General features: G+C 36.7%; 1 pseudogene; it reads left to right on the forward strand.

Moving 5' to 3' along the window:
* The first annotated feature begins 13,182 nt into the window (after positions 1-13,182).
* On the forward strand, positions 13,183-24,011 carry LOC137388035 (uncharacterized; annotated as a pseudogene).
* Positions 24,012-25,493: the final 1,482 nt, after the last annotated feature.

Here is a 25,493-nt window from a genome sequence, read left to right on the forward strand (position 1 = left end):
CATGACTAAGTCTGAGAAATAAAGAGATTCCAATCTACGGCGGTTTTTCATTTTTGAGCTTTTAGGGCTTGTAATCACTTTTCCACATATTTGGAACCTACAAGACAAGTGAGTAAGACATGGTGAATCTTTTGATACCAAATAACCGTAATGTGAATTTTGTCGCAAGTCAACCTTTAAATAATACAAGATACACTTTAAAATGTTCTAATTTTGCTCTTAATTCTCAAAAATTTCTCGGGGAAGGGCCCCCGAACCCCTCTTCTCTGGGAGGGTGCTTCTGCTCCCCTTCCAGCCCCTCCCCGCATGGCCGAGTTGGTCTTCGGCAACTACTAACTGACAGTCTCCTGACCACTTTTTCTTTGGACGATACAGCCCTGAATACATTGTATGGTGTCTCTGAAAATAATTTTAATTTTTCAACAGAATGTTCATGTCTTCATATCAGTTTATAAACTACCTTGTGGGCAACTCTAAAACCAAAATGTTGGACTTGGACCTTTGCAACTTCAGATCGAAGTGCAGCTTTTATAATTATGATGATCGATCTTCTCAGGCACATCATCACTGAAGCCATGGCAACCACTGCGGCAACAATGAAAGAATTTTTATTTGTTCAATATAATTATTATTTTACCATTATATGGGTAATTTTCTATTGATTACTTTATATTATGGATTTGTAAAGATCAAAAGACTAATTTGATTTTCGAGATTAATTTCAAAGTTTCGGTCTAATAGAGGTAACATTCATCTAAAGGGTGCAACTGTTTTTCTCAGCCCTCTTCTTGTATTGGTGTTCTGATAGAGCTGGCGTTCAAGTCAAGGTGGTGCTTAAATAGAGATTTTATGATGAGTATGCTCTTTTAAGATGCATAAGCAATAATTTTTCTTGTGCTATTTAGAATGTTTTGGTCTCACATTATCTAATATAATGGTTACCTTGAGCCCTATGAGCACCTCTGAGGTATTGGTTAAGTAACCTCAAGTTGTTTTGAATGGTATGCAAGCTTATTACCAAGCTAAGTTCTATAGTGAATGATGAGTTAGGACATTTAACAGTCATTTTAAGGCTGGAAGATTGGTGCGATCAATTGTCCTTGACCAGGTGAAGTTATACACATGGTAGTAGAGCAAATGTCTGTAGTTCATCAGTTTCTCTAAAGTGTTCAGTTTACTACTACAATATGTAGCGCTTAGAATGGTGGTATTCTTGAGAACCCAATTTGCAATCTGATTTTCAAATTAGAGAGATGTATATTTTGAATAGCTCTCATTCTCTCTTTTTTTCTTAAGGCACAATCAACAGATTACACTGTATTTTAATGACAACACCTATTCTGAATTTAAAACTTAGACATTCTAGCTATAGCATCTAATGTAGAAGTAGTGATTGTGTAGTGGACCGTGCTGATGTAGCATCTGTTGTCTCCCACGGGCAACTTTCTTAGACAGTCTGGTCATAGTATATGGTGGTACTTGCTCCGGTGATGGAATCGCTGGATAGTCCACACCAAGAGGAACCTTGTTGGGTGGTTTTGCCTTAGCAGTTGATGGCTTATTAGCAGTTTTGCAACATATTTTCCAGTTGAAGCATATGCTGGTTCATTCTGTAGAAATAGAATTGCTGGATAGCTACACTGTTACGTCTTGTAATAAAAAGCAATAAGCAAATGCAACATTGCAAGTAGACAGCTTCATTAGCAGTTGAACCACAGTTAAAGGTACGAACACACTATCTTTCTAATCAACACTTACCCGAGCAATGAACTGCAACGGTTAGCTGTTTTCACGGTGTACGCACTGCTGTGCCGAACTATTACCAACGCCAATATAGACCATGCTTTGCACATGTGTTAAATGTCCATGCTCGAAAAAATGCGAATTTGACAATTAGAGTACTTATTCAGGGATTTAGCCTGGCCAGGTTTTATCATTACGATTTTCATAAACACACATACTGCATACACATTCTACATAACTCAAACAGGTAAGATTCTCTCTGCAACGCTTCATTGTTTCTCTGTGGGTCAATGCATATCCTCAGCTTGCAATTAGGCTTCTTTGCCACTACCATGTTGCTTTCCCAAGAAGTGGGTGTATCCACAGCCTCAATTACCTTTTTCTTCACCATAACATCTAGCTCAGCTTTAACTTCTGTGTGTATGGCATGTTGCAAGCGGCGCCCTGGTGAGGCGTGTGGTCTGACTTCTTCTGCCACTTTCAAGTGCTGAACACCAGGTAGAGAACTTAACTTGTCGTCGAAAACACCTGGAAATACTTTAAAGATGTCAATCTGATTGCCCGTATTTATAGTATAGATATTTCCTTGGATAATGGTTATCATGCCCATTGCCACCGAAGCTCTTAAGCCTAAAATGAGTGATCGTTCTTTGTCTACAATATGAAACATCACTTTGTACTTTTAGTTGTTTTTAGAATTTCGAACCATTATCCTAGCGGTACCCAAGACTGTCTGCACATTGTTGGTCCATTAAGTTAGTATTGTTTTGTCTGCTGTGATTGGTACCCCTGTGGTAACATATCCTGTCTCAAGATATTGACAGTCGAGCCACTGTCTACCTGAAACTTGGCCTCTGCCCGTGAGTCTATCAAAACCAAGCGTGCAAAAACTTTTGAGAGCTGCTTTTCGTTGTGATCTGGTCTATTGATTTATGATCACTAGTCTTTCCTGCTATTGTATGTGTCGATGCATGTGCACCAGCTTTCTTTTTAAGACAGACAGATTTGAAATGATTTTCTGCTTTGCAAAAATTTCAAATCTTTCCAAAAGCTTTGCAAGGTTCCTTCCTGGCGGCATGCCATCTGCCACAGTATTTTCAGTCCACCGACCTAATTGCCGATTTTGTGTCCTTAAAGGAACGATGACTTTTTTTAAGCTTTCATTGATATTACCTGCTTCCTCTGCTTGTATCTTTTGAAGAGTAATAGTAGCACGTTCCTCACTCTTACATAGCTTAATTACAGACTCAAGCTTTGCTCAGTAGAAGCCAGCAGTATTCTTCATGTGTCATTGTTTTAAATGCTTAACACAAGTCTGTTGCGCAGCATGCTATCCTTCAACTCTTCAAAGTTGCACACTTTTTCCAGACTGCGCAGTCTTGCTAAGAAAGTGTCGAAATCCTCTCCCTCCTTCTGGTCAGCAGTACCAAACACAAATTTATGGTACAGTTCATTCTTTGTTCCAGCACAATGTGACTCAAGAATATCTAGTATTTGTGTAACAGTTGTGTGTTATTTTTCAATAGATTCTACTAGCTTTACTGCGGGTTCACCAACTGTGTATAGTAACAGCGCAGCACGGTAGTCCTCGTCTTCCTTGCTTAATTTACTTACTATAGCATATCTCTCCTATTGTTTCTTGAACACCCGAAATGCTTCTTCACGATGTTCATCTAACAACAGTGCATTAAGAGGGTCAAACCTGCGAGCCATGGCTTAGTATAAGTCTTTCAGATCTTCTGTAACTAGATTTTTTATTTATTTTCATTAGCTTAAATTAACATCGTACTCGTTTGCATCAGGATGGTGGTAGTATATTCAGTAGTATTTAGTATATTTGTAGTATATTTATACACCCGTTCACTTCAGATACCAAAGGCCACGCTGAGAAGGGCTAGAGAGTGCCTCTACTGGCCTGGAATGACTGGTGAAATTGAAAATTTTGTAGCCCAATGTGACATTTGTCAAAGATATAGTGCAAGACAACAGAAACAACCCATGATGAGGACGAACCTACCAGAGCGTCCATGGCAGATTGTGTCTAGTTATCTCTTTACATGTGGTGAAAAAGAGTATATAATCACTGTCGGCCACTAAAACAACTTTATTGAAGTGGATAGAGTTCAGTCAAAAGACGCTAGAACTATAGTAAATAAATTAAAAGGACACCTGGCTCGATATGGTCTTACTGAAACTCCTATAACTGACAATGGTCCTCAAAACTGTTTGAAATGGTTTTCATCAGAATTGTTTGAAAAGTTCACTCAAAAGTATGACATTCGACATCAAACCTCAAGTCCGCATCATCAACAGGGGGATGGCAAGGCGGAATCAGCAGTCAAGGCAGCAAAAAGACGAATAACTAAAGCTAATTAAGATGGGACTGATGCCTAATTAGCGCTACTAGCCCATAGAAACACATCTCAAGAAGGGCTTGAATACAGTCCAGCTCAGCGAATGTTAGGTCGTCGTTGCAGGACAAGATTGCCAACTACTGCATCATTACTAAGCCCATCAAATCTAAATACTGATAGTGTAAAATCTGCATTTAAACAAAAACAATCGATAGACAAGGCTGTATATGACCAGCACAAAGGAGCTGAAACCTCTGCAGGATGGGGATGCAGTTTGACTTAGACCAGTGACCTTGTGTCAAAAAGTTTGGCGACGTGCTCATGTGGCACAACGTCTGGATGAACGATCTTATATGGTACAACCAGAGAGAGGAGCTACTGTTCGCAGGGACAAAGTGGATATTAGAAAAGTCCCTCATCCAACAAAGTCTGAACCAAAAGTACTCAGCACTCCTGAAACAACAACATCAGAACTAGTGATAGACAACTCAACATCTACCAACACTAAAGAGAGGGAGGTATCAGAGGCAACGCCTATCATAATCACACACTATGGAAGAACAATCAATCCTCCTCATCGCTACCTCGAGTAGCGGGCTGTATAGTATGTACAGCTCTGTCTTTTGGACAGCGCTGTACATACTATATTACTCGACTACTTACCTTACATATTATTATATCAATACTCATATCTTACTCAACTTGCTAATTACTAGCATCGATCATATGGACAATCAATGGGGAACACAACAATCAATATGAAAACAGTTCTCTACATAACAGATAGACTCAACACATTATTAAGAGAAGGGAGAATGTTGTGCCAAACTATTATCGATGCCAATATAGACTATGCTTTGCACATGCGTAAAAAGTTCATGCTCGATAAAATGCCAACTTGACAATTAGAGTGTTTATTCAGGGATTTAGCCTGGCCAGGTTTTATGATTACGATTTTCATAGTTACACATACCGCATACACATTCTACATAACTCAAACAGGTAAGACGCAACGCGCACTATGGGTGATTAGCTGCGGGTGACCAACAACCAATTAGAAACTACAAAGTTGCCTTGGTGATATCGTGGGTCATTTTGTTCTCTTTTAATTGTCTGATTATGCACTTCACTTCAATTATGTAATTCATTTCAATTATGCAGTCCTTCAGTAAAATTGATTTGACACCAATCTTCAGAATTGCTGAAATTTGTCCTGATTTGGTCAACAAGCAGCCAATCAAAACGCTAATGGTTCCGATCATAGTTGTCAAAGGTCAACATGTTGAAAGTCTATCGCATCGTCACTAGCGACGATTTTGTTTGCCACTGATCACAAACTGACGTAGCAGTCCATCGGTGTGGTCAACCACACAGCTAATCATTGATTTGAGTGATTTTACAAGTATTTTCATTTTGACAAGTATTTGATAATGGTTAAGGTAGAAAAAAATGGATTTTGTTTTGTATTCAGTTAGAAAATGTAGCGTTTTGTGTAGCATTTTGGAAAAGCGTTTAAAAAATAAAAAGATAATGACAGGCTTTAAATGATTTTTATAAACTGAGTTTGTGCATTGGATGCATTCAGCTCATGTTCTTCACAAAGGCATGACCAAAGCATAAACGAACAGATCATGACTCAACATGAAAGTTAACTATTGGTTTTATAAATATATAAAATTGTTTCCCTGTCGGATTGTCTCATGATGGCACTTGTCCTTCATGTTAGCTTTTACTGCATTCAAACTAAATTAGGATGAAACGCTTCATGAGCTTCTTTTTTTTACATGTTTGAACTTACTTTAATAGCTTTCTTAGTCTTTTTATTAGAATTCATTGAGTACAAGCTTACAGACCTTTTAGGTTTGCTTTATTAACAAAACTTACCAGCTGATTTCAAGTAAGTACATTTCTGATGAAACTGCTGATTACCTTAAAACCTTTAATTGAACGCCACGGGGCCCACGTCTATTAGGAATGCCATCTCTATTTAACTGCTTCTATATGAGATAAAAGGTTGCAAAAAAGAGCGACACCTTCTATTTTAACGCCGCCTCCATTACATCGCTATTTTGACAATTATTAATCTTCGTGAATCTGTAATATCAAGTGACCAGTAAAAAAGTGTCCACAAAATAATATTGATAATGTATCGTTTACGTCCATAACAAGAAGTTTTGTTGTTGTCCAACTCGAAGCTCTTCACTTTTTTAAAGCTTTGAAGGCAACTCTAAAGAAATAATTAATAACTCTATCAGGCTATTAGCAGGAATTATGTGTTTGTCACAATTTCCATTTCCATAACAGTTCCATAACATTTCCATATTATTTACATTTCCATAAAGTTTCCACAATTTACTTCCATTTCCATAATTCATTTCCATATTATTTCCATTTCCATAACATTTCCATAATTCATTTCCATTATATTTCCATTTCAATAACATTTCCATAATGTTTTTCTATATTAGTTCCATTTCCATTAAATTTCCATAGTTTTTTCCATTTCCATAACATTTCCATAATTTATTTCCATATTATTTCCATTTCCATTACATTTCCATAATTTATTTCCATATTATTTTCATTTCCATAATATTTCCATTATTCATTTCCATATTTTTTCCTTTTCCATAACTTTTCCATAATTCATTTCCATTTCCATAACTTCCATATTATTCCCGTTTCCATAATTTATTTCCATATTTTCTTCCATTTCCATAACATTTCCATAATTCATTTCTATATTATTTCCATTTCCATAACATTTCCATAATTCATTTCCATATTCTTTCCATTTCCATTACACTTCAATAATTTATTTCCATATTATTTCCATTTCCATAACATTTCCATATTTCTAAAATAAAATCTCCATGTCCATTTCCATAAAGTTTTGGAAATATTTATGTTTATGGAAATGGATATGGAAAAGTAAACATTTCCATAATATGTTTAGTGATCCATGGCTAATAGTAGTTTGTTGTCCTTGTAAACGTTGTCTGGATACTTCAAGGTTCATTTAGCCTTTAGAAAAACGGTTAACATTTATGATGGTCGATGAACGACTTGTTTTAAATGGTTATGTTTAGTGAGCAAAACATTTCCGCATTGCATTTGCGCTGAAAGCAACAAATAAAAGTTTGCTCAGCTAAAAATGTGTTTGAAACACAAATTTTGACTAGTTCAATAGACAGAAAAAGACTTGAGGTCAGAAGACATTGTCGAAGGTATTGGACAACCCGAAATTGTTCGTCCCATGAGTAGCAACAATCAGAACATTTAGCAATGCAAGCAACAAGGCAAATATATTAGTTTAAAAAGTGTTAATTTTTGTTTGTGCATGTAATATAAGTGTGGCTCATTTATGTCACTTGTTCATGAATATAGCTTTGTAGCATTTGATTGATTGTAATTTTATAACTGTAAACTTTGAAGATTTATAGCATATTGTTTGATAGCATCATTGCTATAAACTGATCGTACAATTGATCGATGCTTTTAACTCTTTTTCTATTGCGCATACCAAGCTTTTTTTTTTTTCTGCAGGCTGTTGCATACATATCAATGAGTGTAATAAGCTTTTATAAAACATCATTGAGTAAACATATAGAATAAACATGTTTTCAAATTTAGAATGAAATGAAAATTGGAAGCAACAATAAATTGTCAAACAGAACACAAGCTATAATACCACCGCAGGTTAATTTCCAGCGATACAATATAAATTGGTAGAGATATTTCTTGGTTGCTCCTTGCATACTTTTAAAAATATTTTTGACACTTTGCAGGTAAGTTGGCAAATTTATTGCATCTACCGGAAGGAGAGGGCAAAATATAGGCGGTGTTAGCTTTGCCCATAGAAGGGCTAAGTTTATCTTCCCACTATTTTGACAACCCGTTTGGAAAATACAACACCAGCTTCTATTTGAACGCCACCACCAATCGACCACCACTTAAAAGGAAAGATTGAAAAATAGAGCGCAATGGCATTCAATTAGAGGCTTTACTGTATATCAACTAGTTCAGAATGAATAGATAGACTTGAGTGTCACAAAAATTTATTTTACACCAAAATGCATCTAAAGGTTGTTAATGCTATTTGTCCTTATCATGGATGTGGTTGTTGCAACATGAGCTAAAATGCATACATGCATAGCAACATATTCAAATGTAGTCACCCACAAAATCCTCTCATCCTCATTATTTACATCTGATGGTTCATATTATTATTTGTATTATACAAGTATATTAGGCATACTTGCTATGAAAACTCTTAAGAATATTATAATATTTACAGGGTTCAAGTGACGTTTTTATGGTATAAAAATTCTGGAGTGTGAGACATTTTACTAAGCTTGTGAGTCAGAAACTATCAATTTATATTATAGGTAAAGATTGTCCACAGAAATCTTTTCAAAAAGATAAAAATGATACATCTGGAAGATTGTTATGTACTACCGCTGTAAAGACAAAAATAAAAGGTCTCACTGCAAGGAAACCTCTTCAGTGTGAGCTATGCAGTGCTAGCTTTGCTCGCCGTAGTTATCTAGCAACGCACATGAAAACACATACCGGAGAGAAGCCATTCCAATGTAAGATTTGTGGTAGTCGATTTGCTCATCGCCATAATTTAACAGGGCATATGAAAGTTCATACCGGAGAAAAAACGTTTTAATGCAATATGTAGTAGAAGATTTTTGGAGAGCGGCAATTTAACAATTCACATGAGGACTCATACTGGAGAAAACCATTCCAGTGCATGATATGCAGTGGTCAATTTGCTCCTCACCATCTTTCAACAAGACACATGAGGACTCACACTGGAGAGAAACCATTTCAGTGTAAGGTATGCAGTAGTCGGTCTGCTCTTCGCCATCATCTAACATGTCATGTGAGGACTCACACTAGAGGGAAGCCAATTCAATGTTAGAAGTGCAGTAGTAGCTTTACTCACCGTAATCAATTCAAAACGCACTTTAAAATTCATAATTTATGGGAGCCATTTCATTATAAGACATACGACTGTACATCTTCAAATGCATTTGGACCCACCATATATTTTGATCTGGTTAAATAAAAACTGTATAATGAGTCATCTTTTTTGTTGTGTGATCACATCTGTTGTATATTGAGTTAAAATTTATTTTTATATTTGTGGTAAAATATACGGAGCACTGTGGTCAAAATTTGCGTTTGCTTTTTGTTAATGGACAAGCCTTGGTTCAGTTTGGTGAGACCAAATTGAACACGACTAAGAACTGCACCTTTTTGGATATGAGTAAATTGGCTGATCTTCCTGACTATATCTTCCAACGTTAAAAACATGAAATCAATTACTTTTGTAATTAATTATTTTTAGCAAAGCTTTATTTGTTATAGTGCATGAAATTTCTTACATAATTCTGAGCAATAGTTCACACATTAGCTAAAGTTTCATGTTATATTTATTATTAATATTTTTATTAAAATCCAGCCTCATCTTGTATTTTTCTGGCCTGCTTAAAGGTTAAAAACACAATTGCTCATGGTATTAACAGCTGCAGATAACATTAAAGATTCTGGTTTCAATGCTTGTACGTATGCTTATTATGAAAAATATTTTGTATATGCTGCCAACATGTATATATACATGTTGGCAGCATATACAAAATATATTTCATATAATTATAGGCTACACCCCGACCTTTAAAGACAATTTTTTGTGTTACAGTTATACAGGGTGTATAAGCTGTAACCACTTATTTTCCATCTGTTTAACAAACATTGAAACCTCTATTTGAATGCCACCTTTTAATTGAACGCCCCCTCTATTTGACCGCCTCTTTTCCTATTCATTGATCTCCATGAACAAATAACAAACTTTATAACCAATAGCAGGTGATCAGTCAAAAAGTGTCTACATAGTTGTGCTAATAATGGTTCAGTGATATTAGTAGCAATTAATTATTTTGTTGTATCTGTTCATATCCAAGTCCATTTTCCAACTTTGAATGTGTTTGTTATTTGTTAAACTTTTGAAATCAACAATGTAGACATCATTAATAACTGTATTAGGCTAGTAGTAGTTCTCTTTTGACAGGTACTTGATACTCCGACATACAATGTACATGTATGTGATAAACAGTTTACGTTTACGATGGTATAACTACTATAACTATCAGTATAACTATAACTACTTCTAGACTAAAAGCTGTGGTTAGCATGCAGGTAGAAGTTTATCCTTTGTGTGAAATACAATGTTGAAAGTTTTTCTCTCCCCAAACAATTGTTTGGACCCTGATACTAACTATTTTAGCAGTGCGGAAGAAGAGTGGAGGTCAAAAGACATTGTAGAAGGTATTGAAGCTATTGAAGCCATGATAGCCAGAAGATGTTTGTTCCATTGGATGCAACAATCAGATTGCAACTTGCAGAGCAATCGATGTAAATAATTTTTGTTTCAAAATTGTTAAATGTTGTTTGTGTTTGTATTATAGGAATGGTTTGTGTATGTAAATTGTTTTTTAAATATTTATCTGTAATACAGTCATACTTCGACTTACGAGCTTAATGCGTTCCAAGACTGAGCTTGTATGTTAATTCGCTTGCATGTTGGTGCACATTATTTATATATATAACAGTTAAATATATATTGATTGGTTTCCATACTCTAAAAATGCAAATAAAACACTCAAAACTAGATATTGTAACAAAAAGCACATGTTGTTTATTGTCCTAACACACCCCATGCTTTCAAAAAGCAACAAATTAAAAATAATGCAAAGAAATGGGATTAATTAAAATGTAAAATTAAATACATACAATAGCAGCTAACGCTAGCATTTGCCAGGGAGGGAGATATAAGTTATCTTTCATTACGACAGTTGAAATTGATAAATCTGGATTTTATCAATGTTTTAAAAGACAAACTTAGAAGCAAACCTAAAAGCAAACTTTCGTTTTTAACTTAACATAATTAAAAAGTTTTCGGCGTTCATAGTTTGAAGTTTTTCACTGGTTAGGTAATTGTTCCTTTGATTCGCTTCCACGACCAGCCAGCCATTTTAAGATAAACCTATCTAATGACGTTTGCTTTTGTCGCCCTTTCAACATTTTGCAGTTAGGATGAACACAGGTGTCTTCACAAAGGGTTAATGCACGACCATTAGCCAACTTGTCCGAACGTCTATTTTTATAGTTTTGATAGATAGCACCGGAGTGCGAGAGGAAATTAGCACCCCAAAAACTCTTGTGAGAAAAGTGAAAAAAGCGCATTTGTGCCGCAACATATGACATCGCAACCAAAGTCGTATAGCTTCAGAGTCCTGCATCGAGAACCGGAAACAACAATGCTGTTTCCAAACAAAGCCGATCGACATACTGATCTCTAATGGAATATTCTTACCTCGCTCTCAACATCTCATCCTTGCATTTATTTTATTTCTTTACAAAAAAAGTTGTAGTTACTTGTGGGAAATTTTGTCCTCTTTTAAATGGTGTATACAACAATCAATTTTAACGCAACGGCCAATGAGAGTAATATTTGTTGGTTAATGTTGCAGCCTTTCCATTATAACTTATATAAAAATAGAGCTCTCATAAACGCTTCCGCTGGCCACGAAACTCTGTGAAACTATACGGCTCTGATCAAAACAAGGAAGTAGCTTTGTTGATATTTGGTACTCTGTTTTCCAAGCTTCAGTTCATGATTGAGCAGTTGTTTATAGAAAAATGCATTCTCACTGGAGATTATGTAAATTTTGGGAGCTGTTCATCTTTTTTCTCAACACCAAGAACAAAAAATAACTCGGTTTTTGTATGTTTTTGTGTGTACAATTGAATGGAGTGAACTTATTCTCTCACTTTGGGTGGTAAGCTATAAAAACCCCTTTGGCTTAGCTGATCTAATAAAGATTTATTTACAGTGATAAATAGCACTGCTGGTATACAACTGGTACAGAATTTTTACACATCTACATTTCACCATAAGACTTGAAACAGATCAGTTGTAATAGTAAGTAACAATATCAAACCAATAATTCTTGATCAAATCAAGTTACCTGTGACCTACATAGACAATTCTTGGCACAAATGCAGGCATCAATTCGTCAAGAGGCTCAGTTTTATCATTAAGCTGTATCAATAAATATAAATAGGACAATTGGCCAGGCTGTGCCTTTACATCCTTTTACAAATCCCAAAAGCGTCGTAATCCTTACTATTGCTACAGCATAAATTAGTAGAGTTTGACTAACAATGTCTGGTGTTAACCATTAAAAAGACTCATGTTTGTGCTTCATCCAGGAATCATGTCCGCTTTATAATGTGGTGGACTAGGTGATAAAATGTGAGATTAAGTTTGAAAACACTTACAATGTATATCCAGAACGTTCATTGTATTCTTTCAATAAGTTTTAATATATAATAACCTTATTTGGAAATACTCAGTAAGATGTTATTCAGACTGTACGAGGATGAAGTCTCACACCTAACACACCTGAAATAAAACAACAAAATAATGCAAAGGGGTGAGCTTCCATGTCATATATGGGAGATGCTGGAACATTTTCTGATTTAGTAATGGTATCTTCTTGAGCCACTGGCAACTGATCACCATTCAGTGTGTCAAAAGACTTACTACAATAATAACAAAAGAAAGTGTTACTAACAGAAAGTATCTAAAAGTGTTAACTAACAAATGAGGCTTGAGATGTACTCACATGCATCTAATCAACAATAATGAAAAGTAATTTCAAAAACTGATCAATAAAATTGATTGAATGATAAAAGATTTAAGGAGATGGTTTTTTAGATTTATAATATTTTACACCTATGTTCCATTCAAACATGTGGATCGGACAGCTGTGAATAAAATGCATGGCCTGCTGACATTCTCACAGAGCTTTGGACGTGTAAACAAAAAACCATTATCATTCATAAGACATCATCATTTATAAATTTTGGTGTGTACAGTTAATTAAAAGCGCAAGTCACAGCCATAGACTATAATTCTATACCTATAAACATACCGGTATCATTTCTTGGAATGAGTTTTGCCTAACAAAATGGTTCTTTCCACACAGCACGGTAAACTATGTGGGGCAGGATGGTTCTTCTTGGTTTTTTTCCTATAGGCATGTTCAGCAGCCTTCCTACAGAAACCTCCATGTTGGCTCGTTGTTGTGCCGAGTGGCCTTTTTTTTCTGCCACTGCTGAAGGTCGCACTCCAATTTTAGTCATGTAATTATTATGATATTTGTTTTTTTTTATGTGAAATATGCTTTGCGTTATGTCTTACATGGTATAAATCTGATGATACCTCGATTAATCACAAAAATTTATCCAGAATATCTGATGAGGAGTGTCTGACACCAGCCAAACTATTAGTCCCAAAACCGCTAGAGTGTGGGCCCAATAGTTAGGCATGTATCAAACAGCTATCAATACTGAATACCATGTGAGGCATGCTTGTACATTAATGTATAACTGACTGACTTGTTACCTAAACTGTGGTAATACTACACCCTGCCAATTCACCCTAAAATTCACCTCTTTTGCGTAAAACTATCCTTCTCCTAAAGACAATGGTGAGTTCAGGAGAGTGATTTTCTGACTCTCTGTAAGGGCCTTCCACCGTTCAATGAAGGTCTCAAAGGCCGGACCATACATAGCCGCCTCATAGTAGTTTGAGTTTATCCGACATGTCCTTGTGGAATGCATCAATAGCTGCTTGCCTTAAAAAAAACTCAATAATATGTACATGATGTGCATATTATAAACAGTAATATCTCCCAGTGTTATTTAATCTTGTCTTTTAACTATTGAATCATCATTGTTCAAACAGAGTATGTACTGCGGCATGAATCATAAAATGTACTATCATTTGAGAAGCAAAAATCATTACTGAATAAACTGAGCAGGAGAGTAAACACACCATTGGAGTAATGAAGCAAGAAGCAGAAGGTGGTATGTTTGTTGAACAGAGAACATAGGACAAGGGGCTTCTGACTTGATTTTATCAAATCAATCACCACAGTTGCAAATAATAGCCATCAGGCATGTTATGCCATGATGATTGCTGACATGTCATAACCAGCATGTGTGACAAAATAGCTTATAAATGAAAAACATGTATAAATATGATGATCATGTGCCTTGTCTCGGAACCTACCATTTCTGGGGCTGTAGTTCAGAAACCTTTGGGATCAGTTCCCCTTCTGAATAACTGTTCTCGCTAGAATGATAAAAACAAAACAATTGTTCACAAAATGTAACATATCAAACCACCTATAATGAATTTTAGTGTTTGAGTAATCATACCCACATATGACCAAACTGTATATTGTATAACACAAGTAGGTTCTAGTTGAAAAAGATTATTTATACTTTCGTACTGCAAGTGGTTCGAATGAATTCTTGGTCTAAAAAAATTCCAATCTTTAGTAATAGTAAGCTTTATGGCTGGCTTTTGTTAGTCATACATGACCACTCCATTTTACGAAGCATTGATGGTTAATACTAGGCCAGTACCTTTTAACAATCTCTTCATATTCAAGATGTTCTTCTACTTCTCCTTCTGTATTAATCGTTTTATTATCTATAAAAGTATTGTGGTGGAGCGGCTCCAACCAGCCTTTCTGTGCTTTCTGACCTGTAAAATAGTTTAGGATGTTTTATGAGAGTTCACTGTGAATAGTCAAACTTTACATATAACAAGGCTAAGCAAACTAGTTGACTTCTTATCATTTTAAACAGTAATAAGTACCATGGTATTACCTGTTGAAAGCCAAAACTAATCTTTCCATTGGTGCTGGAGTGGCTTGTAGTGGTGTTCATTTGTTCCACGTTCAAATGCACTCACCATCACAGCCCACAGGTGCTTACAGAGGTTTCCTGTGTTGCCATAAGTGTAGCTACACAAACCTAGGTAAACTTGGACAAGTCTTTTGGTCTTTCCTATGACAACCTCATACTGGTCACCCACCTTCTGCAAAGAACAAGTAAGTTATATATACATAAAACACCGTAAGGTCAGTATTGCAGAACTTACTATACTTGAGGAACGCTTAATGGGAATATCTGGACTTGAAAATTGCACTCAAGTTATCCTGAGAGGCTTCAATTGTGATCTACTGCCCACTGCCTTAGACCAAAGCAGGAGAAAAAAAATATGTTGGAACTTTTAGAATGACTAAATTTAAGACAAAATATCACAAGCCCTATGAGGATAACCCTCACTGGAAAAACTCTCTTGACACCATCATCACACGTAAGAACCTGCCCCCACTGAAGGCAGATGTTATCCCAAACAGCACCAGAATCACGACATAGTTTTCATAGAGATAAACCTATCCCTGCATTGTTAGCCTCATGAAGTTCAGTAGCTTTCTGCTCCACGAAAAACTTCAACCAAGATAATTTCTTGAAATGATCTCTATCTAAACAATAGGACTGCATGCCTTCAAAAAATCCAACGCAAGAAATCTCCCATGTAACTCAACTTACCCTACTCTAAAATTACGTCCAATAACAGAAATTGAACTACTCCACCTCATGTACCACTTGCTACTCTTATGCTTTATTATTGCTGATGAAGTTGCAGGTCGTTTCCTTCTTTGTTCTGATTCAAGCTTGCTGAAAGAATCTCTTCTCCAAGATGGGGAAGGTGGAAGTTTAGTGTGCGAGTTAAGAACGTGTGGTTTAGAGCGCGATAACGAGCGTGCTTGGCAGGTAAACCCAACAACCCATTATTCCTACATTTCGCGCGCGTTCTCATTTGGGGTGCTAATTTCCTCTCTCCACCGGGGTGAAATTTATAAACAATAGACTTCGGCATCCAATCACAGGGCATTGTCAATTTCAATGTCATTTGTTAGCCTAACAACAAACGACCCGATTTCATGGGCTGTAGGGCAAAAAGTCTGACATCACTGTTACTACTGATAATCAATCATATGATAACATAATATATAATAATATGTGGATTAATCAGTAAACATGATCAAACATTTAATTTACAATATTGCATTTTAGTATAACTTGATACAAAAAATCAACACCACTTTTCATTATTTCAGTTATATTATTCTTTCTGTCACTTTTTATTTCACAACACCAAAGGAATGAAGAGTAATTAAATCACTTGCCACCAGTAACAAACTCAAAATATGACTGTTATCGGTTTAACAAAAAGCGGTTCAAACATCATTTATGCCAAAGTCTGTTGTTTGTAAATTTCACCTAGCACCGGCCTTTTTACATAGCATCGTTTCAGTACGCTGTCATCGGCCAATCGTTTATTTATCATCCATTCCCTGAGCAGTCTCTCCATTAGCAGTCGTGAAGATCGCTATGACGTTTATAAACTATGGTTCGTCCTTTTTCGAACTAAATGCCCTAAATATAATCCTTGTTTGATATTTGTGGATGTATTTCTATCAGATTGCTGAGTTAGCTCAATCACGCATACACATTTCGCATATTTTTTATTAATTTTCCGTTTAATATCAACTGTTATCATTCGCTGTTTCTTTGCATTATGTTTCATTTTAATGGCAAACTTTCGGTGAACCCACAGTACTTTTAATTCACATAATTCTGCACTGAATAGCGTGCACAAAAAAACGGTACAAAAGTATAACCTGAGCAGCTGAAAAATACAGAGTGATGCTGTTCTCATAAAACATCTCCGGCATACTTGACAACTGACTCACGTGCTCGTATCTCAAACATGTTAAAGTCGTCAAAAGTGGTCAAACATGGTCAAAATGTTAGTGCTAACACTTGCTTAAAAGCTGGCGCGTATCTCAAGTTTTTCGTATGTTGGAGCACTCGTAAGTTGAAGTATTACTGTGTATGACATATTATCATCATAAAACATTAATATTTGCAGATGAATAGCATATTATTTCATAGCATCTTTGCAGTTATCTTAACATTGCTTGCTATGGATCGTCGCTCGTAATTCCTATTCTACCGTATATAAAAAGCCAGTCTTTGTTGCAAACTGAGGCAAACATATTAATAAGTGCAATAAACATTTATGCAACATCGTTAAAAATAGCTATAAAATGGAAATATCCCTCAAATTTAAAATGAAATAAAAAAAATTGAACACATTAACAAATTGCGAAGTGGGGCACTGGACCACAGGCTAACATATCATTGTGTGTTAATTGCAAGCAAGAGATATCCATTGGTAGAGATATTTCTCATCTTGCCAATGCATATTTATTTGAAGTTATTTGACAAGTTAACAGATTTATTGCATCATAAAGGATTAACGTAGCTTCGACCGAAGGGAGTGCAAAAGTAGGCGACATTCGCTTCACTCGTAAAAAAGGTTAAATTAATCTTCTCAAAATTCTGACAAGTTGTTTGAAAAAATACAGCCGTTTAAAAAAATACAACGCTAGATCTATTTGAGCGCCACTGCCATTTGACCCTTCCCTCATTTGACCACCACCTCTGTTTGACTGCCACCTCAATTTGACCGCCATTAGGATACTGGGTCTGAGGCTAATAACTTTGGCCAGTTGGTTATGACTCATGCTCTTAGACGAGCTCAAGTTTTACATATATTAAAGTATACAATAGTAAGCATTTTACAGTAGGAGAAAACATACTGGTCGCGGTGGCAAGACATCTACTGTAATAGTTGCAACATAACTCAACTGTGGTAAGGAATTAGCAGGTTTGCAAAAGAGTTATGGTATTATTTAAAAGGAGGTATGAGTCGTCCCCCATAAACAGTAATAATTTGGGATGATAAGTGATGAACTCGATATTGAACAGCAACAAACAATTTAAATTTTGATAAACATAATCAAGATCAAAAAAATTCCAAAAACAACTCGTCTGCAACAGTTTAGAAGTCTTTATCTAAATAAAAACAACATAAACATTTATAGTGCTTGTGAGTTTATGAATATCGGTAAATAGCTTATGTGTATAGTGAAAGTTACTTTGAATTTTGTTTTAGTGCTTTTTATTTTCAAACATTTTGTGCACTGTGTGTATAATAGTTCAGAGAGGTTTTTGTTGTCGAGGTTTCTACAGCGCCCGCTTTCACTTCCATTTGTTGTTCTACCTCACTAACCCTAAAGGCTCTCAAATAAGATAACCGAGACTATCACTAGATGGACTTTGACTTCTCCAAACTTGGTCTTGTGAATAACTGAATCTTTTTGATGAGATAAATAAGCGAGTCAGACCAAAGTTAAACATCAAGAAGAATTGAAATTTAGTGATTTGGAGGTCTGATTGATGCTGATATTACTCACTTCTCATGATATTGATATTGCCCGTTCAATCTATGCATTTCTGACATTCCATCTATGGTTTGGCTTTAAAGAAGATAATTGCAGGACTTTTTGTTTTAGGAAAATCTTTGTGTTTCTCAATAGGTGATGGTGACAGTTTTGGCATATCATTGTAAGGATGATCAAAGTAAGCTTTATCACGTCCTGGAACAACATTTCAACTTATCCAGCCCATATTCTTATTGATTACTTTGTTATTTAAAAACCTGTCTGTTGAATGGCAATGGTGATCATGGCCATATCACTCGAATAAATTTCTCCATGTCTTTGTGAGTCAAGTCAATCCTAGCTACACTTTTATTTGTTTTATGGTCTTATCAGGGTGTCAATGGCTTTCACAATAAGAGAAACAGAATGATGTGTTCAAACCAACTTTTAGACAGAGTCTCCTTATTTCCCCAGCACTTTAGATTTTAAAGGTTTCCTTGTTTCTATACTCTTCACTCAAACTATGTTCTTTTTAGCCATGTCTTCAATAAACGTATTCTCCTTAGTCATGTTCTAAAAAGTACATTCTTTTTTTCCATATTCATGTTCTCTATATCCATATTCTTTAAAGCCGTTTACTCTACGACTTTACTATTGATAGCCATGTCTTCTAAAACATCTATAGCATTCTCATCTATTTCACTAATGTCACGACGATCCAAACATGGCTATCAGATCCGTTTTCTCTATAAAAATGTTTTTTATATTCATGTTTTTGATATAAATATCTTTTTATTTTCTCAGTTACTATGATGTATAAAATATTGGCTCTGTAAGCAATGTTTTAACCATGTTCACTATAACAGTGTTCTCTACAATCATGTTCACAGTAGCCCCATAACCACAACCTTCATGTTTCTGTCTTTTATCCAACCAGTCAAAAAACAAGGTACAGTTGAGATTATTAGTCAGCTGATTCTACTGACAGTCTTTTTCCCATCAATTATTTTGATGGAATTATTAAACTTTAACAATTTGATTGACACCCGTTATGTTTTTCATGTCTGCTCTTGGTGTCCACTGAAACCACGTCCTATAGGACCATGGTCTCTATATTGATAGAGCTATGTTTGCTGTGATCATCTTTTCAATAGCCGTGGCATGTATAGACATGTTTTCCATGTATAACCATGTTCAACGTGGTCATGTATTTTCATATCCGTTTTCTATATAAGCATGCCTTTAACCTTATTATCTACAAACATATTAAGTATAGCCAAGTTCTTTACAGCCAGTATTCCTATAATCATGGTCTATTTGGCAATAATTATTCATAATGCAGTTCACCATGAAGTTAGCTAACCCCCAATGTCTCACTAATTGAAGTTCGCTTTGTAAAAAATATCTTATGAAGAGAGTTGTCTGCTTTGTTCAACTTTGAGTTGGCCCCTCTCCAAAAGTAAGCTCCACCTAGCAGTCATAATAATCCAAACAATCACAAATGGCTATAATCGTAGCTATCTATACAAACGATTATTCAACGCTATAGTATAAAATCATTTCTTCACTGACCCAACAAATCTGTCTTGATTATGATTAGGGCTTAGTTACTGTATAAGCAATTTCATTAATCGCTGCATACCATCTACCATATACATATATAACTCTAGTAAATAGTTACATTTAAAAGCATGTAATAAAAAATTGGCGGGCCATATACCTAAAAACTTCTGTCATGGTCGCAAGCTACAAGTCAGACTATTTCGGAACTCAGTGATACAACTTTACCAATTACTAGTTATTAACTCATCAGCTATGTAAAATTACCAGGCAGACAAACTCTGTAGATGAAAACAGTAACCTGTTTGAGCGAAGAGGGATCAGCATAAACTATAACAAATAAATCAACATTCATGTTTAAAACAAGATTTGTCTGCTCTTAATATACAAAATATGATAACTATATTATTTAGGCAAATGGACTTTTAACTTTCAAAACCAGTGGATAGGACTTTCAAAGGGCAGTGGATAATCAAACCCAGAGATATCGCCTGTAGAATATTTATGTTGTTCAATTTAATATTATGTAACATATAGAGTAATATATAATAAGTATTGCTGTTTGTCAGCACTATACTTAGTTACATATTAGATGCTTTCTATAGATTTAATAAAAATGGATGTTTTTTCAGAGTCAGTGGTACAAATAAGAATTGTGTTATGCTGTAGACTTCTAAAGAGAAGTAAAGTTTTTATTACGAATTGTTTACTAAAGCAGTTTAATTTTTTTTCTTTAAAGATTAACGATGTGTTACGTTAATTACTAAACTCTACATATTATCAACTGAATATGTGTTGATGAATGATCTGCCACATAAGAAAAATAAATGATAAAAAATATTATGATATACTATATCCAAAACATTATATTAAGAGTTATTTAAACCATAAAGTGATCTTTAAGAAATAATAAAATGTAACTTAAAAAATGCAATCATTTTTTTTACGGTTCTATTTTGTCTAAGGTAGCACTCCTTACTGATTTTCTTATATAACCAATAAATTTTTTGAACTGGCAAGTGGTTCCTTTTGCCAGGCAAAGGAAATATTATCTATATCAAATGCCAATCAACTGTCCAATCAGTTATTTGAACTTTTGTATGATCTGTTATATACACTATTCATAATTCTGACACCAGTTGTGTTCTCCTGCATGTTTGTATAGTTATTTCTCAGTAGCTGTCTTGCTTTGCTTGAGCACCAATGTTGGTTCCTCTGTCGCATGGGTGTTAGCCACTGTTTTATTACCAGTATATAGCCACTTTCGGCATCAATTTTGAATGTTATATGTGAACTCCAATGTCGTTACCGTATTAGTAATAGGTCGGCCCATCTCAGGCTAGGGCACATAGTGTATTCACCATTAGGAATGCTTCCTTTGGCATAAAACGAATGAAAAAAATTGTTCAAACAGTTCATAGTATAATAGATATACATATCACTTCAAAATGTGTGATAGAAATGTGTCCTCAGAAACGTGTAAGGACTATCATAGTACTCAGCTAAATGGCCTTATCTCCTCGTGGTAGAAAGGGTTATACAAGTTCACCCATCTGGCCTCTCTGTTCTGCTTATAATTTAAACATATTCAGAAGCTCCTGATATACAAGTGATTAGAGAATAATAACTTCCAAATGGCTTCTTGTCAGCATTTTTCAAATTTTGTACAGTTGCTAACTGCATACACATATCGCAACCGATCAGCTGTGGAGGAGCGTCTCGCCTCATTTTTCTGGGAAGCCCATGATGTTTGAATAACTCGACCAATTTTTTGACCATGGAAAATACAAACGTGTCTGTATATCTTCTGGTTTTAGTTTTAAATTTTTAGAGAAATTCTGGAGTATGTATTTTGCTCCATTCTTTCTGATTTTCAGAATGTCATATTTTAAAAATATTAATCTGGCTATGAAAAAATATTAAAGCTTATTTTTCAAAAGCTCTGCGTACTGATCATGGCCGTATTGTCCAAAGAAAAATTGGTCCGGAGACTGTCAGTTAGTAGTTGCTAAAGGTCAGGTCAGGTGCTAGCCTGCTACTGGTAACCATGTAACCCAGTACTACCTGTGCCACGGGTCGGGTCGCCGGCGACTAAACCGGCAACCCCTCCCTTTCTTTGAAGGGAGGATTTGGAGGGAACTAAAAACAACATCCACCCAACATTCGGGCTTGTACTATCCCGACAGCAAAAACACCAGTTGGAAAGGGCGAAAGAATCTCTTGCAGATCAACGGCCGCGTACTGCAACTTGTCATACTCTTAATTGTCTAGGTCTTCTTGCCATTGGATCAGAGTATGACTAGCCAAGTTAGTGGAACTCTGCAGTGCATCAGAAGAACCACTTAAATCCACTCACAGCTTTCTGCTTGCACCAAACCAACCAACCAAGCCCTGCGGCGATTGGAAGGTGGCAACGGGGACAGGGTAGTGAAACCTGGGAGTCCTCAGCTCCCAACCAGCACGCAGGCGGTGGAAGTTTATCAGTCGCTCGTCTCTTGAATGGAACAGGAGAGATGTTCGGTAGTTGCTTTCACGACTGAGCAGCCCTTTTTAGGGACCGCCCTGCTCACCTCAATTTGAGGAAGGGACTAGAAAAGGTGTCCTATACATGGTCTGTTCCTTTTCTCACCTGGCTGGATTACCACGTTCAGATGGTTCACCTTATTTGCGGTGGAAAACAACAGATTACACTAGCAACATGGAATGTACGCACGCTCATGGACAATCAGCGCAGTGATCGACCTGACCGTCGCACAGCTTTTGTGGCACGTGAGCTCAGAAGACATGATATCGATATTGCTGCAATACAAGAGACAAGACTTGCTGATGAGGGCCAGATGACAGAAGTGGGAGGTGGTTATACATTCTATTGGAAAGGGAGAGATGCTAAAGATCATAGGCTGTATGGGGTAGGTTTCGCTGTTAAAAATGAACTTGTTAAGCACATGGACCATCTTCCTGTCGGCATTTCAGATCGACTGATGACCTTACAACTAAACATCAGTAAGAACAGGAAAGCAACACTGATCAGTGCCTATGCTCCGACCCTGATGGCCGAGCAAGAGGATAAAGAGCTATTCTATTCAGCTCTTGATGACACTGTATCGCATATTCCTAGAGCCGACGAGGTTGTGCTTCTTGGAGACTTTAATGCAAGAGTTGGTACGGACAGCACGACATGAAGGACGTCATCGACAAAGAGGGAATTGACAGTATGAATGACAATGGTCTCATGCTTTTCACCAAATGTGCAGAACTTAACCTTGTGATTACAAACACCCTGCTGGACGGAGCACAGATTGGTGAAAACTCTGCTGAGTTTCACTCTACAGCCTAAACAGAGAAGAGCTAAACAAACAGCAAAGCCAAAGTACAACGTGAATCTATTCAATAAACTGGATGTGAAAAAAGACTTTCAAACAAAAATCAATGAGAGACTATCAGCTGAAACCTATGACCAAATGTCAACTCGACTTGGACAAATCTAAAGAGTGGTATCACTGAGATATGCGAGGAGGTATTAGGCAAAGCGAAAAGGCACCACCAAGACTGGTTTGATGAGAATGACCTAGAAATAGAACAACTTATAAATAAAAAACAATCTAAATTTGCAGCCTGGCAAAATGACCTTAGAAACAAGGAGAAACAGAAGGCATACCACAGCATACGAACAGATGTGCAGCGACGAGTTCGAAGGATGCAGAATGAATGGTGGACACAAAAGGCAGAGGAGCTTCAGAGCTTGGCGGATGAGAATAAGACAAGGGATTTCTTTGCAGAGACACGAAAACTGTACGGTCCTCAGTCACATGGCTCTGTACCTGTTCGAGACAAGAATGGTGTGCTCCATAAAGACAAAGATGCCATCAGAGATTGCTGGAAAGAACACTTTTCAAATCTTTTGAACCAAACATCCACTGTAGCTGATCCAGTCCTGCAGAAAGTCCCACAGCTGCCAACCCATCTGCAGCTAGGCGAAGAGCCAACACTAGTCGAGACGAAATCCGCCATTCGAGCAATGAAGAGTGGGAAGGCTGCTGGTGCTGATGGAATTCCTGCAGAAGTTGTCAAGCATGGTGGAACTAAACTTACCAAGAAACTGCACTGCCTTTTTACACTTGTGTGAACAACTGAGAAAATACCTGATGAATTACGTGATGCACTGATTGTTACCATCTTCAAAAAAGGAGATAGGACGATGTGTGGGAACTACAGGGAGATATCCCTCTTGTCAATAACGGGGAAGATTCTAGCTAGAATTCTGTCCTATAGACTCTCCAGTGTTGCGGAAAAAATTCTTCCAGAGACGCAGTGTGGTTTTAGGCCTGGCAAGGATACAGTAGATATGATATTTGCTGCTAGACAGATCCAGGAAAAATGCCGAGAACAGAACAAGGACCTTTACATGGCCTTCATAGACCTTACCAAGGCTTTCGACACTGTTGACAGACAATCTCTATACAAAGTACTTGAGAAAATCGGCTGCCCTTCCAAATTTGTGGCTATTGTGCAGCTTCTGCATGATGAGATGAACGCATCAGTTTTGGTGGATGGCCAACAAACGGATCCTTTTGGAGTAAAAACTGGGGTGAAACAAGGCTGCGTGATTGCGCCAATGCTGTTTTCTATCTACTTGTGTGCTGTACTGCACCTTGTGAAAAAAAAACTCTAGGAATGTATCACAATGAACTATCGAATAGGCGATCTGTTCAACCTGCAGAGACTTCGGGCTAAAACTCTAACTTCGAAACAAAGTGTTCTTGAGCTCCAATATGCTGATGACAATGCTCTCATGGCTCATACAGAAGAACATCTTCAAGAAGTCATGACAGCTTTTGAAAATGCTTACAGGGCACTTGGACTCAAGCTGAATGCAAAGAAAACTCAAGTATTGTACCAGCCGAAACCTGGAAAAAACATAGTCACTCCACGCATTGTTGCCGGAGGCGAACCACTTTGCCCTGTAAATGACTTTGTATACCTAGGTAGTAATCTCTCCTCCAAGGCCAACCTAGAGAAGGAAATAGAGAGAAGACTGCAAGGAGATAGCATAGCATACAGCAAACTGAGACAAAGAGTGTTTGAAAATCCAGTCTTGCAAGTCGACACCAAGCTAAAAGTGCACAAGGCAGTAATTGTCCCCACACTACTGTATGCCTCAGAAACGTGGGCTACTTACAGCACTGACGTCAAGGTTCTGGAGAACTATCACATGAGAAAAAATGAGAGAACTACTGATGATCAAATGGTCTGACAAACGCACTAACACTAGTGTGTATCAACAAGCTAAGATGTCCAGCCTCGAAAGTATGATCGTTAAGAACAGACTTCGTTGGGCTGGACACTTGGTTAGAATGCCAGACTGCAGACTACCAAACAGATTCTGTATGCCGAACTAGAAAATGGGAAGAGGTCACAGGGGGGACAAAGAAAGCGCTATAAAGACTGTCTCAAAGATAGCTTGAAGCGTTGTCACATCAGATGTGAAACCTGGGAATGGAATGCCACGAGAAGAACTGGATGGAGAACTCTAACTCATAAAAGGGTGAAGATACTTGAAAATGAAAAAATGCGTCACAGAGAAGAGCTCAGGGCAGCACGAAAAGTA

This window comes from Watersipora subatra, chromosome 2, assembly GCF_963576615.1.
Source record: "Watersipora subatra chromosome 2, tzWatSuba1.1, whole genome shotgun sequence".
NCBI classification, from domain to species: Eukaryota; Metazoa; Bryozoa; class Gymnolaemata; order Cheilostomatida; family Watersiporidae; genus Watersipora; species Watersipora subatra.